We start from the raw sequence: 20,886 nt of genomic DNA on the forward strand, positions 1-20,886 counted from the left end.
CATGGCCACAAATTGACCACATTAACTACACAAACATATCCAAAAACTAGACCAAATTTTCCCCAATTGACCTTCCACATGTCTTCAGCATACCCATTGCACACCAAAGTGCAATTGCTAGTTTATATTATTTAATTAAAATACGAGTTGTAGTTAATATTACATAAATATTATTATTTTAATATAATTTTAAATTAACAATGATTCAAAATTATAATGATTAAAAATTAAAAGAAATACTTTTATTAATTTTTAAAATTATAATAATTAAAAATTAGAACAAATATTTTTATTACAATACTATGGTGGCAAGTACTCGCCACTACGTGGCACTTGTTTTCAATATGAACCAATAAAAATAAAGAAAAATGATATTTTTATAGATTGTAAAATATGAAATAAATATGGACTACAATTTCTTTGCTAATTCTAAATGTTAATTGGTTCAACTAATTGAAAAATTGAACTGCATGAATGCAATAGTCTTGCCTTGGTAGGAACTAATTCTAGCAATCACACTTTGGTTTGTAATGGGTATGCCGAAGAGGTGTGGAAGGCCAATTAGAATTTTTTTTGGTGTATATTGCATTTGTTAAGTGTGTAAGTTCAATTGGTAGGCCATTAAAAATTTGATGTTGTTTGTGCAACCAAGGTCTCAATCAAGAAGTGATAGCTTAAAATGAACTATGCATCTAGTTATAGGGATCCAAACATGACTTAAAAAAAATCTCTAAATTGGGAAGATAACTAGATTCCATTACCAATAAGATGATGTTATGTTTGCAATAGGTAGAGAAGGAGATAGATATATGAATACCTAGAGAGGGAGGGGGAGGAAATGAGAGAAATAAAGAGAGTAGAGAGAAGTAGAGAGATATAAAAGGAGAGAGTGATAGAGAGAGATTTGGAAGGAGAGAGGGAGAGGGAGAGGGATAAATAGAGATAGAAAGAGGGAGACAATGACAGGGGGAGATGGAGACATAAAAAGATAAAGATACAAGAAATGATATATAGAGAGAGCTAGAAGGATATAGAGAGAGAGTAGGAGAGATGGAGATAATGAGATAGAGATAGAGGAAGAGGAAGAGATGGGAAGATAGAGCTAGAGGGAGAAAGAGAGAGATAAAAGGAGGTAATAGAGAGAAGAAGAGAGAGGGGGGAGAGATAGAGATAGAGATAGAGATAGAGAGGCAAAAACAAGGAGTGTATGTGAAAGTGTGAGAGATATTAAGATAGAGATGGGGAGGAGTAACAAGGAGTGTGTGAGCAAGATTTAGAGAGAGAGAGAGAGATAGAGGATAGAGAAATAAAGAGATATAAAAAGAGGGAGTAACATAGAGGAGAGAGAGGGAGATGTAGAGAGAGAGAGAGAGAGAGAGAGAGAGAGAGAGAGAGAGAGATGTGGTGATGGAGAGGGAGACAGAGAGGAAGAGGGAGAGAGTAAATAGAGAAATTGAGAGTGATGGAGAGATAAATTAAATGTATTATATAAATGAAAACTTCCAAATATAACTATTTTACAATAAATTAAAAATTTAATAAGATAAATAATTATAAATTAACTTAACTAATAAATTTTAATTATTATTTGTAATTTCATAAAAAGACATAAATAATTAAAATAATTTTCAAACTTAAATCTAAAATTAAAATTAAAATAGAATAAATTAAATACAAAGACAAAATATGTGAAAGTTCTAAATACTAATAAAAATAATAATTTAAAAAATTTATAATAAATAATAATAATAAATATTTGAAATCGAAATATAATTAAATAAAAAATTAATCTATTATTTATTTATTTATTAGAACTAAAATATTAATAAAATATGTACCTAGAAAGTATAATTAATACATTACAAAGATCATTAATATTAATTGAATCATAATCCAAATCCTAGCCTTAAGATTTATCATATCTTAAATGATGCATAATGTAGTTAGTTAGGGAATGTTCTTGCATTATTTAAATTAGATCTTTAGGTATTGTATTGTGTTTAAGAACTTAACTATAATTGTGGTTTTTTTTTTTAAAAGTTGGTTATGTGTGCTCCTTGGGCTAGAATTAAACCATAATTAAGTATTATAAGGGTTATGGTTAGGATTATTATAAATTTGGTATTAATAATAAATATTTTAAGTGTTTTTAAGTACAATTCTATATCTATGTGGGATTAAGTAATACTGGATCTAAAATTATTAATCAAATCACCACAATATTTTTTAAACTTACAATTCATTTTAAAATTATAATAAATTTTAATTATTAAAATTCATAAATATTTATTATCTAATACAAATAAATTAAATTAATTAGATAATAAAAATAAATTAAATTAAATTAATTTTTTATTTAAAAATAAATCAACAATGGCTAATTATAATTTTAGAATAAGTTAAAAGACTAAAATCTAGATTTAAAATTAACTTTCAATTCCAATATACTCCTTTTTGCATGCAAATCATTTTATATTAGAACTTTTTAATGATTAGTAAATTAAATAAAAATTAAATATATCAAATATCAAATATCAAATACAGATATATTAACTAAAAAACATTCTATTTTATTTTAAAAATCACTTTTAACAACAAAACAACTTAAAATAAAAAATGATTTATGTATCTAATTATAAAAAAAATGTATTTTATCAAATGAAATTGTTTTTAAACAAAATTCTAAGATTTAATATATACTTGCAAATTTAAATAGAAATTTATGAGACTTTTGTTGCTTTTCCATCTAATGGTTTCAAATGTCTTGCATGCCTCTAAGATGATATCAACAGTGGATCGTCTAGCGGAGTGTCACAACCCTCCTTTATCACCTTTGGATTAAAATACAAACTCTATTATATTTCTTTTGGCTAAACTATTGAATGAATATTATAAAGGAATAAAAATAATAAATCACACACACACATGGAAAATATATTTTTTTTTCTCTTAATTGTTTATTTAAATTTCCTCACCCAAATAATGGCACATGTTGTAGGAAGAATAAGAAGCTTCTAGAGGCTTCTCCACCACCTTGCATGTAACTCCTCCCACTAAGTCTAATCAATTTGCATGAAGGCCAAATTGGGAGAGAATCTCTATTTTTCAATTAAAAAAATTAGGTAGTGGAATTTGGAGATTTTTCTTATAAAAGATGTACAAGTTTTCAAAAAAGGAGTTGGTAATTCCATAAAGATTTTCTTCCAGTAAATTCTTCTTTTGTAATCATATTTCATTTTTCGGCTAAGATTTTTGCTTTGGAGGACTTCTTTCAAGTTGAAGGATCAAGGGAGATTCATAGGGGATTCTACACCATTTTCAAGCATCCAGGTTCTTCCCATTTAATTTTTTCATGCATCTCATCTTTGCTGCAAATCAGATTAGATTAATTAGATCCATTAGTTTCAAATTTTTGATAAGAAGTAGATTAATTTGTTAAGAAATTAGAAATCATTTGTTTCAAATTTTGTTGATAAGAATTAGTTTCATTTGTTCATTTAGATCCATTAGTTTCAAATTTTTTTTAACTTAGATCCATATATTTCAAATTCTTGATAGGAATTTGTTTAAAATCTCTTATTAAGTTTTAGATTGATTCTTGTTGAAGAACTAAATCAGAACCATCTTTATTTCCTTTCTCTAGAATCATCTCTCTGGTTATTGTTTATCTGAATCTCATCCTTTAAAGAGATTTCGTTGTGATTATTTCCTCTGTGTCTGGTTTGAGATTTTACTGCGATTATTCTCCCTGTAATATTTAAATCTGTATGATTATTCTTTCTATTTCTGTGAATAAATCTCTGTGGGGAAACAACATATAAGTATATCTCTGTAAGTTTTAGATTGAAAATCAAATTAAAAAAACACACTCTATGAGCTTGCATTTACCAGCATATTTCATCTATCTTCATGGCTGGAAACGAATATTGGATCTGGATTGTCTATCTCTGAGAATAAATCTCTGTGGGGAAACAACATATAAGTTTATCTCTGTACATTTTATGAGATTACACTTCCCAGCATAATCATCTATCTTTCATCTTCCTGGATTGTTTATCTGTGTGAATAACTTTCTGGATTATTCACCCTATGAATGAGTCCTTATTGTTTACCTTAGTATTTTTATCCTTTTTATCAAAATCTACTTTCTGTACCTATTTAAATTAAACTGTAAATTAGAATTTTTATATACATATATATATATATATATAGTGATTATTCCAATGTTAACATATTAATACTAACACCACATTATCATTATAGCGTACTGCATTTATGTTTGCACGATTTTCGAAAACGTGATGTACGCAGGGCGGCGGTTTTGAAAACCGCGGGGTTAATGGTACGCCCCACTACCCTGCGGTCACCGTAAGTGGCCGCAGGGGAGTGGAGGGGACCACGCGGCCCCCTCATTCCCTACGAGTCTGCGCATGCAGGACCGCAGGGGATGATGGGACCCGTGGTCCCCACCCCCCCTAATTACTACATTAAACAATTCGCCATGTTAATAATTAATCGTTTTTATATATATAGTTTAAATTAAATTTAAGTTAATTTTTTTAATTTTATATAATTGTTTAGTTAAATTTTTTTTTTTTTAAATTAGCAAAAGATGGAAATCAAATTATTGTTTCAATTCCTTTAGGGAATTATTGGATTATTTGATCAATGATTTTGATTTAATTAAAAACAAATAAGTCTTATTATTTCAATTTGACCCAAAATTTCAAAAAGTATAAGCTAATCACTCATGTGGAATTAGTAACTCTATAATTAATTAGTCTCGCTATAGGAGAAAACATTTTTGCATTTTGTATGTAAATGATGTTACTTTTGCATTGCATTTATATTATTTCGCATTCTTTATCTTCATGCAATTACACGTAAGTTCACAATTATCATTACCATGCCAATACATGTATTAATTCGTTTAATTGTAGAATAATGATATTTCTTTTTTTCAAATAGTATTTAAAGTTTAAATTATGTACATCCATTTCATAATTATATTTCAAGCATGATGTTTCATAAGCTCTTAGTTTAGAAACTAAACAAAGGAAGTTGGAAAACCAAAACTAGCAGTGTTCGGTATATACGGTGCCTCTAGGTCACGCTTACGGGTAATGCCATCGTGTTGAACTACTGCACTTAACGCCTAATAAAGCTGCATTAACGACGTCTGTGGCATCGTCCCTATAAATCATCGGGGAGTAATAAGGGACACTTGGAAGTTAAAATCCAAGGGGTGGGTAATCCCCCTTGGATCTATAATTTAATAAGATAACTTTTAAATGATTTTCACATCCGTTGAGATAAACCATAGTAACCCCCTTTTAGGGATGGTCAAGTTAAATTCTCTCATGAAATTGATTTCTTTTTTTATCTTGAAGGGATATTGGTGATTTGCAATTTGGTCAAGGGTGTCACTCATGATAAGAATTAGGATCTAGTTATTTTAGGCCACAAGCAATAGGCCATCTTGAGCCTTCGCTTAAGCGCTACCATCGTGGGTAGCAACCATAGAGAAACTGTCTGGGACATTGACCCTAGAAAGGGTTGCGTACCCACAAATCAGTTTACATCAAACCATAGATTAGAAAATAGAACTACATACTTTACGCCTTGATCCCGTGCTCAAGCGGGTATGTAGGCAGTCTTGGGATGGAGTTGTCCCTTGTACTCAGGTGTTTGTGGGTGGGGTCTAGGCTTGGTTGAGTAAGAATCCTAATTGAAAGATAAGATAATTAAATTGAAAAAGAAATTCAATGCATACTCCGAAGGAATCCCATATGGATTCGCTTGACTTCTTGAGGCTTTAAGCCAAATTCCGAGGCGGAATTCAAGCTTGTATTATTTTAATTACTCCTAAGGACGGCGACCTCGGTGCACTTTTGTTAGAAGAGTGTAGTACTTAGTGAGTGGCTCAGGACCCGAATGGTCTCGATGAGTCTAAGTCTCTGGCCAGAGCATCTCCTATCCTGTTTGGATAGATGCCTACCCCGTATGGGTAGATGCCTATCCTGTTTGGATAGATGCCTACCCCGTATGGGTAGATGCCTATCCCATATTGGATAGATGGAATCTTATGTCCCATATAGACAATTGCCTAACCCGTATGGTTAGATGCTCATCCCGGATGGATGAATGCCTAATCCTAAATGGATGGATGCCCAGAGTATGCAATTGAATAAAACATAATGATTACATTAAACAAAAAAAAAAGAATACTCAATTTTTATTGTAACAATTATGGTGGGTTATTACACGGAGCTTGTAAAGATCATATAGCAAATGCCTTTGGCATACATTATAATAACTAGAAATTGCACTTTGGTGTGCAATGGGTATGTTGAACAAGTGTGGAAGGTCAATTAGGAAATTTTTTGGTGTACTTTGCATACAACTGATGCAAGAGCTTCGCAGGGTCATAACTTTTGACCCGTTTACCCGATGAAGATGAAATTTGATAGGGAGATGCATCGTGAGGAGTTGTTTGGATTGCTGACGGAACCTAGTTTGGTAGGACCCCACCTTGATCAATTCCGGATTCCCTCATCTTGGGCTTCAAAAATGGGATTTACTATTTTTTTCCAGATTTTAGAAAGTTGTTTTCTTAGATATCTTCGATTCTGTAATTGGTTTTAGTTTAGAAAGATGACAATTTGTGTCGTAGTTGAGTTTTTTAGAAATTTGGAAGTTTTTTGTGTTTTTCGGATAAGTTTGGAAATTACCAAAAATGGCAAATTCTAAAAGTTGTTAAAAACTGCTAAAAAGGGTAATTTCGGATTTGGCTACATATTATAAGTTTTTTAGTTGTAGAAATAGATGGGAATAAGGAGATAGAGAATAAAGTTGTTCCAATCTCTTGTTTTTATTGTGTTTTCATCAATGGTTACTTTTATGCTTTAAACTGGCTACATCATCTGGTATCAAAGCGGGAAGATGACTGGAAGAGGAAGAGGAAGAGATCCTGCACAGATGCGTAGAGAAATGCAAAACCTCCAGAGGCCAGTAGAAGATCTTACAAAAATGCTAGCAAATTGAAGAATACGACAAAGAGGAGATGATTCTGATGACAAACTAAATCGTAGAGGTGTTGAACAACATGGAAAAGGTGAAGAAGAGGACGAGCAATTAAATGAGCTGTCATTTGAGGAAAGGGTGATCGGGGCATTGGAAGGAAGGAATGATGGCATCAAGATTGCAGTATCAGATTATGCAGGTAGTCTTAAACCAGAGGAGCTAATAGATTGGTTGAACAACATCGGCGAATTCTTTGAATGGAAGCATATGATAGAATAAAAGAAAGTAAAATTTGCATGCACAAATTTAAAGGGACATGCAATGATCTGGTAGGATCACTTGCAAAAAGAAAGAACTCATAAAGGAAAGGAAAAGCTAAGCACTTGGGACAAGATGGAGAAGAAACTAAAAGGGAATTTTCTACCTGTAGACTATACACAAACCCCTTTTCAAAGATTTCAGAACCTGAAGCAAAATTTGTCCATTATAGAAGATTAAACAAGTGAGTTCTACAAATTATCCATTCGTGTGGAGCACCAAGAAATTGATGAGCAGATGGAAGCAAGGTATGTTAATGGTCTAAATTTTTCTATCCAAGATGAATTGAGCATGCATAGGGTTAGTAGTATGGAAGAGGGATATCAACTTGCATTAAAGGCAGAATAAAAAAAAGAGTCGACGATATTTTCAAATGAATAGAGGAGAAAGAAGGGGTGAACCCTCTTCATCACGTGGTGGATCTAATTACAGTTGAGGAGAATCCTCACGAGGAACAAAGAAATAAGAAGATAGTTGACAAAATCAATCAATCAACAAAGAGGAAGACGATTCTAGAGGGATAGAGGATACAATGGGCAAAGAGAAAGAGGAAGTGATATCTATTATAGATGTGGAAAAGAGGTCCATAGAGCATTTGAATGCTCAAACTATAACATGCAAAAGCAAAGACAAGGAAAGTAACCCAGATTGAACCTAGACCAAGTTGAGGAAGAAGATAGAGCTAAATCTCAAATTCCGCCAGATGGAGAAAATTTTATGATGAGAAGAGCAATGGTGATTCCTAAAAGGGATCAAATTCAGACAAATGATCGTGAAGGTTCATGGCTTCGAATAAATATATTTCAAAGTAGATGCACCTCAGGAGGAAAGGTATGTCAAGTCATTATGGATAGTGGTAGTTGTGAAAATATGGTTTCTAAGGAAATGGTAGAAAAGTTGAGCTTACACTGTGAGAAACATCCCCATCCTTACTGTATTGCATGGTTTAGAAAGGGAATTGAAGTTACTATTCATAAGAAGTGTCTAGTTAAATTTTCAATAGGGAAGACACAAATAAAGTCAAGGCAATATTAGAATGCTCGAGTCCAAGGAGCATGACAGAGGTAAGAAGTTGTCATGGGTTGGCTACCTTTTATAGAAAGTTTATTCAAAATGTCAGTAGCATTGTAGCCCCCATAACAGATTGCACCAAGGGAAAAGAATTTCTATGGACCAATGAAGCTAAAGAGAGTTTTAAATTTTTGAAGAAGAAGGTAATTGAATATCACATACTATCATTGCTAGACTTTGACAAAGTGTTTGAAGTGGATTGTGATGCTTCACATGTAGGCATTGGCGTTGTACTTAGTCAAGATGGTAAGCCCATTATTTTTTTTAGTGAAAAGTTGAATGATGCAAGAAATAATTATCTACCTATGATTTAGAATTTTATGCAATAGTGCAAGCATTGAGGCGTTGGAGGCACTATCTTGTGCCCAAGGAGTTTGTCTTATTTACAAATCATATTGCACTAAAGTATCTAAACACTCAGAAGAAGTTGAATAGCAGACATGCAAAGTGGGTCTCTTTCTTGCAAGGCTATACTTTTGTTCTAAAACATAAATCATATAGGCAAAACCAGGTTGCAGATGCATTAAGCGGATGTGTTGTCCTTTTGTCAACTATAGAAAATGAGGTAATTGGGGTTGATGCTATAAAAGAACAATATGAGTCTAGTGATGATTTTTGGGAGATTGTAAAATAGTTGAAGTATCCGACAGTTGGTTCTCTACCACACAATAGGGGTGAATATTTTATGTAGGATGGCTATCTCTTCAAAGGAAACCAATTGTGTATTCCAGTTGTTGGATCAATGAGAGAAAATATTATTCAAGAACTTCATAGCAGTGGGTTAGCTGGGCATTTTGGTAGGGACAAGACAATGGCTCTGGTTGGAGACAAATATTATTGGTCAAAGATGAAGAGAGATGTCACCAGGTATGTGATGTGGTGCAGAGTTTGTCAAAGGGCTAAGGGACACTCACAAAACACAGGATTATATATGTCAAAGGGCTAAGGGACACTCACAAAACACAGGATTATATATGCCACTACCAGTACCTATAGGGCCCTGGATTGATTTAAGAATGGATTTTGTGTTGGGACTGCCAGACACACAACGAGGTAATGATTCTATCTTTGTTGTTGTTGACAGATTCTCTAAAATATCTCATTTTATTACTTGCAAGAAAACTAGTGACACAACTAGAGTGGCAGACTTATTTTTTAGAGAAGTTGTTAGATTGCATGGGGTTCCCAGGACTATCACCGCTGATAGGGATACAAAGTTTTTAAGTCGCTTTTGGAGGACCCTGTGGAAAAAAATGGGAACTAAATTACAATTCAGTAGTGCTTACCACCCACAAACAGATGGGCAGACTGAAATTGTAAATGGTAGTTTGGGAAACTTGTTAAGGTGCATAGTTGGTGAAAAGCCCAAACAATGGGACCTCGCACTACCTCAAGTTGAATTTGCCTACAACAGTTCAGTAAATCGATCTACAGGAAAAATCCCATTTTTGAGTTGTCTATGGGAGGAATCCCAAAGGTGTGTTGGATTTGGTGCAGTTGCCTATTCATGAAAGAATTAGTGATGATGGAGAATCCTATGTTGAGCATCTTCAACAACTGCAGAGTGATGTACGACATAAACTATAGGAGAGCAATGATTGATACAAAGTTGCGGTTAATGCTGGTAGAAGACACAAGGTTTTTGATGAAGGAGATTTAGTCATGGTTTATCTCAGTAGAGAACATTTTCTTACAGGAACTTACAACAAATTGAAGTACAAAAAATTGGTCCTTGCAAAATTACTAAGAAAATCAATGATAATGCCTATGAGGTAGATCTTCTAGAGAATTTGGATATCTCCCCTATATTCAATGTTTCAAACTTATACGCCTTTCATAGTGAGACTCTTGATGAAGATGGTGACAGTGCAGTTGTCTGGCAGCAACAGATTCCAAAGACGCACATAGAACAAATTGCACAAATACTTGACAAGAAGGTTATTAATACTAGGCATGGGCACTACAGTAGGTATTTGGTTCAATCGGAAGGATTATCGCCAGCTGAAAGCACTTGGATTATAAAGTGGGAGTTGAAGAACTTGGACCCAAGCAAGTGGCAACAATTTGAGGATAGCAACTCATAGGAGCTTCATTCTTTTCAAACTTAGGAGAATGATTGATGCAGTGATCTTGTGCCTAGCTCTCCAATTCACCCTTACTCACCCCAACTCCTCAACTCACCCTTCTACTCAAGCTCCTCCAAGGTAACTTGTCAGGGTACACTCCTTAGACCTCCAAGGCCTAAAATATATTGGCTTGCCTCCTAGGTATAGCCTCTTGAGGTTTCTTGTTGGTTTTGACCCCAAATCTCTGATTTTGAGATGGTCTCCTACTAGTTTCCCAAAACTCCAGCTAGGCTCCAAAGACCTCCGCCAAGGATCTTCACGCTAACCATGCTTAAAGTTTGTGGTTATGTTTTGCAGGTATTTTCAAGGTTATTTTATTCATTATAAAGTTCTGCACCTTCCTCCCAAGCCCTAGGCTTTCAACTTGCTTCTACCGGCTGCTATTAGGCCTAAATGACTAGCCCTTTTGGGACTGTTTTTTGGTCTTTTCCCCAAAAATTTACTAACAACCCCTAGATATTTTTACATATTCAGATACCCATTTGGAAGTTAAACAAGATAAAAAAATTTCCCATCTGGGTTTGTCGTACAACTAGGGTAACTCAAAACGAGCTATTTTTAAGGGGTTTAGGGCTTCCAGGCAGTTTTGGAAGATGTGCTCCAAAATCTTCACCAGTCAAAATCTACAACTAGAACAATATTGGATAGTTTTGGTACACCCATAGACCTTTCCAAAACACTATGGGTTTCTAAGGTATTAGTTCTTCATGGCTCTGAAAATGAACAATCTCTGCTGCCCCCACACACTAGCTACAAGCTTGTGTGTTATTCATCTCACCCATTCTCCTCCCTGTGGCCTGCAAAAACACAAAATGCCTACTCTAAAATTATTTACAGAGCCTACCCAATCCATCCAATGGATTGAAACTTGTTCCATTCATGGATGCTCAGGTAAAATACATTTTTACAATCAAAACCCCAAATTTCAAGGGTTTGTGAGCAACTTTCAAAAAAACAGTGATAACTTTTGATTCAAAGCACTTCAGACCTTCATATTATACTTGTTGGAAAAGTTAAAAAAAATTCTAACTTCCTATGCTACTATGAGCATCGTACCAGACCGTACAGGTCGTACAAAATCAGAAATTCAAAGCAAAAATAGTCCAAACGTGAGAAAAAGCATAGGAAACCCTTGGCAAATGAATGGAATGCAAACCAAAAGTTGATTAACCTCGTATTGGATATTTTTAGAAGGTTTTATACACAATTTCAATTTGGTTCCAACCAACTTCCAATGCCATTTCTTTCATGGACAACTTTTGCCTAAAAATGCAAAAGTTGTCATGACAATTTTGACAACTTTTACCTATGAGTGCAAAAACACACTCCAAGGCTCTCAAGGCCTTAAAAATCACTCAAATGGAATCCTCCAATGGATTTAAACCATTTCCAAACATTCTAGTAAGTTTCCAGGCATCCACCTAGTACAAACCAAAAATTGACATTTTGACAATATTTCAGGATAATGAGAATTTTGGATCCTGAGCACAACAAAAGTGTGGACAACCAAACTATGGCTTCAAAAAGCATCATAGGACTTATTACACCTTATTACAACATAAAATAACTTAAAATCACACAAAAAATCTAAAGTGCAAGAAAAGACAACTTTGAGCTAGGTGCCCTACACCAATGATGCAGGAGCTTCGTAGGGTCATAACTTTTGACCTGTTTACCCGATGAAGATAAAATTTGATAGGGAGATGCATCATGAGGAGTTGTTTGGATCGCCGACAGAACCGAGTTTGATGGGACGCCACCTCGATCAATTTTTCAGGGCCGAATTCCTTCATCTTGGGCTTAAAAAACAGGATTTACTATTTTTTTCAGATTTTAGAAAGTTGTTTTTTTAGATATCTTCAATTCTGTATTTTCTTTTAGTTTAGAAAGATGGAAATTTGTGTTGTAGTTGAGTTTTTTAAAAAATTTGAAGTTTCTGTGTTTTTCGGATAAGTTTGGAAATTACCAAAATGGCAAATTCTAAAGTTTTTAAAAACTGCCAAAAAGGGTAATTTCGGATTGGCTACATATTTTAAGTTTTTTAGTTGCAGAAATAGATGGGAATAAGGAGATAGAGAAGAAATTTGTTCCACTCTTTATTTTGATTGTGTTTTCATCAATGGTTATTGTGTAAGATTAATTGGTAGGTCATTTAAAAAATGATGTTGTATGTGCATCCAAGGCCTCAATATAGAAGTGATAGATTAAAATCAACTATTCATCTTGTAAGAGGGATCCAAATATAATTAAAACAAAACTCTAACTCATAAAGATAACTAGGCTCCATTACCAACAAGATCATGTTATGTTCGGAATAGGTGGAGAGATGTAGGTAGAGAGGGAGGGAAAGGAAAGGAGAGAAACCAAGAGGAGAGAGAAGTAGAGAGATATAAAAGGAGGGAGTGATTGCAAGTGAGGGAGAGAGGGAGAAATAGGGATAAAGAGAGGGAGTGATAGGGATAGAAAGGAGAGAAGATAAATAAATATAACTTGGAAAATCTTGAGAGAGAGAGGGAGAAATAGAGATAGAAAGAGGGAGACAATGAGTGGGAGAGATAGAGGGAGGGAGAAGAAAGAAGAGATATAGAGAGGAGAGAGTAGAGAGTAGAGAGTAGAGAGATATAAAAGGAGGGAGATGAACATATAGAAAGGGAGAGATGGAAGGAAAGAGGAAGAGGGAGGGAAAGAAATAGATATAGAAAGAGGGAGAAAATGAGAGGGGAGAGATGGAGACATAGAAATATAAAGACACTGGAAGTGATATATATAGAGAGAGGTAGAAGGATATAGAGAGTATGAGAGATGGAGTTAATAAAAGAGAGATAGAGATAATGAGATCTAGATAGAGAGGGGGATTGAAGAGATGGGAAGATATAGTTAGACGGAGTAAGAGAGAGATAAGAGAGAAGAAGAGAGTGCAGAGAGAGAGAGATGGAGATAGGGAGAGAGAAACAAGGAGTGTGTATGAAAATGTGAGACATGATGAGATAGAGGCGGGGAGGGGTAACAATGAGTGTGTGAGTGAGAAAGAGAGAGAGATAGATGATAGGGAAATAAAGAGATATGGAAAGAGGGAGTGAAATAGATAGAAGGAGAGAGAGGAAGAGAAGGAGAGATAAAGATAGAAAGAGGGAGTAATAGAGAGAGAGAGAGAGAGAGAGAGAGAGAGATGTGGAGTATCAACAACTTGTAACCTTTGTATTTTATTGTTCTATGGAAGCCATGTAATTTATGGAATATTGTAATTTAAGTTCATGGGATATATATTGTTTCAATTATCTTTCCTATTATGTATAAATGAATCTTTGGAAGTATGTATGTTGTAATTCTTTAAGCCTATCTTTTGGAGATCAATTTATGAATATGAATTATTTAATCGTTATTGGCTTTCCTTAATTTAAATGGATGATTGGATTAATATTGTGATGTGGTTTTATTTACTGTGGTCCTCAAGGTACAAAATCAAGAACATAAGTGCTACACGAAGCAAGAACCAAGATGCACCGGCGAAGCCAATCCTCGCGTGAAGGTAGGAACAAGATATCCGATGGGAAGTGGCACTACCACCCGACCATGTGATCCCATAATGGAACCACCCCACCGTGCTAGGAGATAGCAGAAGACCCTCAAGCAAGCAAGAAAAGTACAACAGTACACATGACTCCGCGGTACACAAGTGACTCGACTCACAAAACACTAGCGACCCTAGAGAGAGAGTGTCATCACATGGCTTAAGATGGTTACCCTTTAGGATGTAATGTTAGTCTTCCGCTTATGTTAATTATTGAGCAAAGTTATGATTATTTCCTTTAATCTTTAATAAATAAAAAATTATTGCGCCTTTTTGTTGCCTTGTTGTGTTGCTATCCTTTAGGGTTCCTGGCGGGGCATTACATGGAGATGGAGAGGAAGAGGGAGAGGGGAAGATAGAGAGATAGAGAGATAGAGAGAGATGGAGAGATAAATATAATGTATTATATAAATTAAAATAAAAAATTTAAAACATAACTATTCTACAATAATTAAAATTTTAATAAGATAAATAATTATAAATTAATTTTATTAAAAGTTATTATTTGTAATTTCATAAAAGACAAATAATTAAAAATAAATTTCAAACTTACATTTAAATTAAAAATTAAAATAGATAAACTAGATGCAAAGTCAAATATATATGAAAATCTAAATATTAATTAAAATAATAATTTAAAAATTATAACAACTAATACAAATTTTAAATTAAAAAATAATTAAATAAAATATAAAAATATTTTTAAAAATTTATTAGAATTGAAATACTAATAAAATAAGTACCTAAAAATATAACTAATAGATTACAAACAACGTTAACATTAATTGATTCACAATCCAAATCCTAATCCTAAAATTCTTTATATCTTGAATGATGTATTATGTAGTTAATTAGGGTATGTTGTTGGATTTTTTATATTAGATCTTTGCATATTGTATTGTGTCTAATAATTTAACTATAACTGTGTTTTTTTTCTTTTTCAATTGGTTCTTCCATTTCTTGTGGAGCTTCTTGTGTGCACCTTGGGCTAGAATTAAATCATAATTAAGTATTATAAGAATTAAGGTTAGACTTATTAATGTTTTAATTTCAATTTATAAATTTGGCATTAATAATATTTTTTTTTAATTAAGTATTTTTAAGTTTAGTTCTATTTCTATGTGAGATTAAGTATTAATGGATTTAAAATTATCAATCAAATCATTACAATATTTTTAAAGCTTACAATCAATTCTAAAATTATAATAAATTATAATATTTATATTTCATAAAATATTTACTACCTAGTACAAATAAATTAAATAAACAATAAATCAACGATGACTAATTATAATTTTAAAATAAGTGAAAGACAAAAATCTAAATTTAAAAGTAATTTTTTATTCTATCTTATTCTTTTTTGCATGCAAATCATTTTATATTAGAATTTTTAAATGATTAAAGATTAAATAAAATTAAATAATCATATGCCAAATAGATATATATTAAATAATTTATTTTATTTTATTTAAAATAGCTTTTAATCAAAAAACAACAAAATAATTTATATATCTAATTAAAAAAAAAATTCTATTTTACTAGATGAAATTTTTTATATAGAAAAATCAACAAAATTTTAAGATTTTATATATGTCTATAAAACAATTGCATAATATAAAACATAATAGATTTTTTTTTTTAATTTAATAAATGAATTTATAGAAATTTTTATTGAATTTTAAAATACACACAATAATCATATATTCATAGGGGATGACCCCACAATGCAACAGTTGTTGCAACTACGTGTTAATACGGAGGTTACAAGTTCGAAACTCTCGAACCTTGCTTGTCGCAGTGGATGTCCCCGTGACATCTCTGGTGGTCGAGCTGGTAGTGTTGATTGGGGGGTGTTAATACCCCTCCGAATATGGATGCGGGTATTGGTTGGTTGTCCACGCATGCAGACAGGCAGCAGTGGGTGCGAAGAGAGCAGAGTGATAAGGAGAAAGTGAAGCGATAAGGAGTTAGGAGTGATAAGGAGAGAGTGGAGCGATAAGGAGTACGAAGTGATAAGGAGAGAAAAATAGAGAGATAAGGGGAGAACGAAGTGATAAGGAGAATTGTTAGGAGGTGTTGATACCTCAGTATAATATGCTCAGGATGGGGTCCCCCTCTGTGGCCCCACTGGTTCAAGCTCCAGTCAAAAGCAGTCAACAATAAAAAAAAAATCATATATTCATCTTATTTCTTTAATATGCTTTACATATATATAGGACTTATATTTCCTATATTATAGAAAACGACCTATAACAACTCATAGAAAATTACGCAACTAACAAACAAACTCCTAAATATATGAGTTGTTAAAACAACTCATAATACAAACAAACATTTACTATAATATTAAGTTGTTTCTCAACAACTTAATATTATTGTACATAACTTCTTTTTATCAATAATACAAAATAATGCTAACTTAGACAACTATGTGTAATACCCTAAAAATGGTCACCTAAACCATGGACCCCTAATCTCGACAACATCACCAAGGTCCTAACCAAAGGCAATTAAATCAACCTTGAGCACCTAATCAATAAATTCTTTAATCATTAATGTTAGATGACAAGTTAATCACTCTATATTAATTAAATATTTATTCAATTAATTAAATCATTCCAAGTAAATCATTTTGATCAATTATCCTATTTATTTAATTAAATGTCCTAACATATTTAATTAATAAATAAATTTGTCATTTAATCATTAAAAAATGAATTAATTTACAAAAAGAGATTAATCATAAAAAAAGGAATTAATTTACAAAAAAAAGGAATTAATTTACAAAGAGAGATTTATAATATGCAAAAGAAAGAGTTAAATTGAAAAGAAAAGAAAAGAATTAAATTGAGAGAAGAAATCAAACTTAAGATATTTCTTTTCCTAAAATTGAGATAACTTGAAAAATTTGAAAACCAATTAAATTGAATTAATCATTTTCTCTAAAATTAAAACTCAAAGCTTTTGAGGAAAGAAGTTCAGTTGCATTAAAAAGGCTTTTTCTAAATAAAAAAATCTTGAAGAAATTGAAAAAAAAGTGCATTGAATCACCTATTTTTATCTCAAGTGCATGGAATCAACTAAAATTTATCTCCAATGCAAACTCGAACTTATAATCTGAATGCATTCAATCAAGCTATAATTGGAATCTATCTCAAGATTAACTTTATCTGATCTCTCAATTATTTCAATTATCCTGAAATGTATTTTTTATTGAATAATCTCAGTCGCTCATTGCTAATCGATCTTAACCATTGGTCTCTCTTTTGAGTCTCTATAAATTCCGCCTTCATCTCTCATTCAAAACACCCTAGAGATTTATTGTTTTTGCTTTGGAGTCATTAAAGATATTATGCTTTGATATTATTGCATCTTAGTTTAGCTTTTTGCATACTTAGTTTAATCATGATTGTTTGAATTCATTTAGCTTATTATTCATTCATATAGCTTAATATTCATTCATCTAGCTTAATATTCATTCATCTAGCTTAATATTGCATCCATTTAGCTTATTCTTGTGCTCATATAGATTAAATCCTTCATCTTGGTGTAGTCTAGTCACTGGTATTGCTTAGACAAATCTGAGAGCAAGTCTATATTCGCATCTTTCAGAAGGCAATAGGTCGATTTGTTATGGTTTTTATATTCATGATTATATCTGTCTAACCATGCATGCAATGACTTAATTGAAGTGTTGTTTCTTACAGCTTGTAGATACTTATCCACTTTTCACACACATTTTTGGCGCCCACTGTGGGGCAGAATGCTTGCATCTTTCGGCCTCGCAGATTAGCTCACTTTTATTTTTTTCAGATTTTTTCCGTACAGTTTCTGCAAAAACTCATACGAGTTTTCACAAAGGCTCGAATGACAAACTATAGGTATTGTACGATTCGTAGCGAATTATCGTATGGCTCGGTGAGAATACTCATACGGTATTCAGGTTTTTGGTATTAAAAATAGACTGCATTTTTTAGGGTTTTTCTTATTGAATTTTTATGGTACTAATGCTGACCCTGGCTTGTTGTCTGTCTGCCTGAGAAATTTTGACAACCTAATCTGTTTTTGCAGAACGCTTGTCGAAGAACACGCCTGTCGCGCAAAAACAATATGACTACTGATTCATTGGTTTTGTAAGTTGCCTGAGGAGAATCAAGTGAACATCGTGTATTCTTTAAATTCATTTTTAGGCACTTAAATTGCTATCTAGTTAATGAACAAATCTGTCTTTTGTGTTTTAAGAAAAATCTGAGGTAGGAGAGTATGCTCTTGTCTGCACAGACAATCAGAAATCTAGACCCTCGAAGCTTTTTCTAAATTTGATATTTGTGTACTTTTAGCGGGCCTGTCACAGTGGGAAAAAGTAATCACCCTGTGAGAACAACCCAAGTGAGTACAACTGGACCTGAGCATTCCAACTCACTATAATAAATAGGCCTCTGGTGATTAAAGTCTCAGAGGACGGGATTATTTGAGTTTTCTCTTTGAGATCTCTCATATCAAGCATTTTGTAGGGCCTCGCAGTCTCAATCACATTTACGTGACTACAGCTTGTTTCGATACCTTGTCGGGCTATAGGCCTAAATCATGCTTGTGTGACTTCAAGGGGTAATTTTGAACGCAATTCCTGACTAAAAACTATAAGATAGAGGCTACCCGATTCACCTCCGAGAGGGGGATAATCTTTGTGCAAGAGAGATAGTAACTCTCCCAAGATACTTGCCATTTCGTGCCCCCATTAGCGTTTGGAGTTGGCTAATATGGTGTTGAGAATCCATTGCGTGAGACTCAGCGACCGTATTCTGATTAGCTATTGGGTGTGAACTTGAGTCTGCAAGAAAAGGTTTTCTTCTCTAAGTCAACTTCCGTAGGGTTAGCATGTTGTGCTTGAAGTCATTATACATCTTGTGTGTTTTCTGTGTTTTCATCCCTGAAACTGAAACTGAAATACTGAAACTGGAGAAAACAATAAACAACTCAGTGATCAAAACTGTTCGTGTCAAAAACTGGTCTCTATCAATTGTCAAAACTCAGTCCTAGTCAAAAACTAGTCTCTGCCAGTCATCAAAACTGTGTCCATGTCAAAATCTCGTCTCTGTCCAGTCCACTGTCGTACAAGTTTACTGAATTATCGTCTAGCTATATACTTTCTGTCGTACGAGTTTTAATTGGTCCTGTCAATTTATCGTTTGGTCCTGTCAGAATTGTCGTCCGGGTTTACAGAATTGTCGTTATGCTCCTATAGAATTGGTGTTTGTCTTATAGTCTACCGTCGTACGAATAAACATCATACTCATCAGATTGTCGTTTGTAGAACACTAAACTGTCATGCGCGTTTAGGCAGCAACTCTTACGAGAAATTGTTTGTGTCGTCTGGGAGCTACTAAATTCTTGTCTGGGTCTGAAAATTTTGTTGTATGAATTCCTAATTTTGTTAGTCCAAAAACTTGTCTGTCTACACACTTTTCTAGAACTGTCATACTTGCCTAGTCAGTCTAATTGCCTAATCAGTCTACAGCGAGCATAAATCTGGTCATCATAATTCTACGCGTAAACAATCTTGATAGTGTACCCCTGCCATTATGTTGCACGGTTTTGTTGATCATCTTTCACCTAGTTCAATCAACTACTTATCAAACTAAGTTACTTAGATCACATCTTATACAGGATAGATCGTTCCTAAAACCAGACTGAGTCTTAGTCACTTCTCTCAAATCAATAGTTAAACAAACAACTAGCTTCAATTTGATCTTGACTTTTGCATCACATCTAGCTCTTGGTCATATCAGTTATAAATGCCTACTCAAACCAGAAGTTCTCGCAAGAAAGCTGACAAAGGTAAAGGACCATCCTTTTCATTACAAAATAATTCATTCTTCGTAGAGGGCCCTGTCTCTAATAAACCTTTGTCGTCAAATATACCAATTTTTTATCAATCCTTATCTCCTACCATGTCTGGAGAAAGGCAAGAAAGACAAGTTGCTAAACACGATACTTATGACAATATCAGCACCCATTCTAATGACAGTGATTCCTCATCTAGCGAGTCTGAAGCCTCTAAACCTACAAAAGCTGCCATAAATAGTTGTCAAAAGGATAAAGATTTCCGAAAAATGATGAATATTATCATGGCTAGAGAAAAAGAAGATTATTTTCTAGATTTAGCAAAACAAGGCGCTAAACCTCCTACTGATTATAATGTTGAAACCCTTATTACTAAAGAGGAAGAGACACCCTTAGCGCTAGTAAACAAACAATTGCAAGTGTTACAGACTGAAATCACAAAAATGAAAAACAAGGATAAATCATCAAAGCAATATTCTCTAGACACGATATGCCCGTTCCCATTTGACAAAAACCTTTACATGCCTCCATTTCCTTCAAGAGTGGAGATTCATAAGTTTGATGAATATGACGATAATGCAGATCCTCAAGACCATGTCATAGAATTTTGTGCTTTATGTATGGAGTTCATGCATGAACAAACGTATTTTATGCGCCTTTTCTCGAGGAGTTTAGGAGGACAAGATATGGAATGGTTTTCAAGCCTACCTATAGGAATTAAAACTTTTGAGGAATAGTCGAATTGTTTCTCCAACAATACTCCTATAACATTCATCATCCAGTCACTATGATCGAACTTTGCAATACCAAACAGAAGACATGAGAACCTTTTTCTCACTTTTCTTCAACGTTGGAGAAAGATGTTCTCTAGATATTCACGGCCTATTCTAGATTCTGAGAAGATGGATATCTTTGTCAATAACCTGATCCCTG

This window comes from Cryptomeria japonica, unplaced genomic scaffold, assembly GCF_030272615.1.
Source record: "Cryptomeria japonica unplaced genomic scaffold, Sugi_1.0 HiC_scaffold_86, whole genome shotgun sequence".
NCBI classification, from domain to species: domain Eukaryota; kingdom Viridiplantae; phylum Streptophyta; class Pinopsida; order Cupressales; family Cupressaceae; genus Cryptomeria; species Cryptomeria japonica.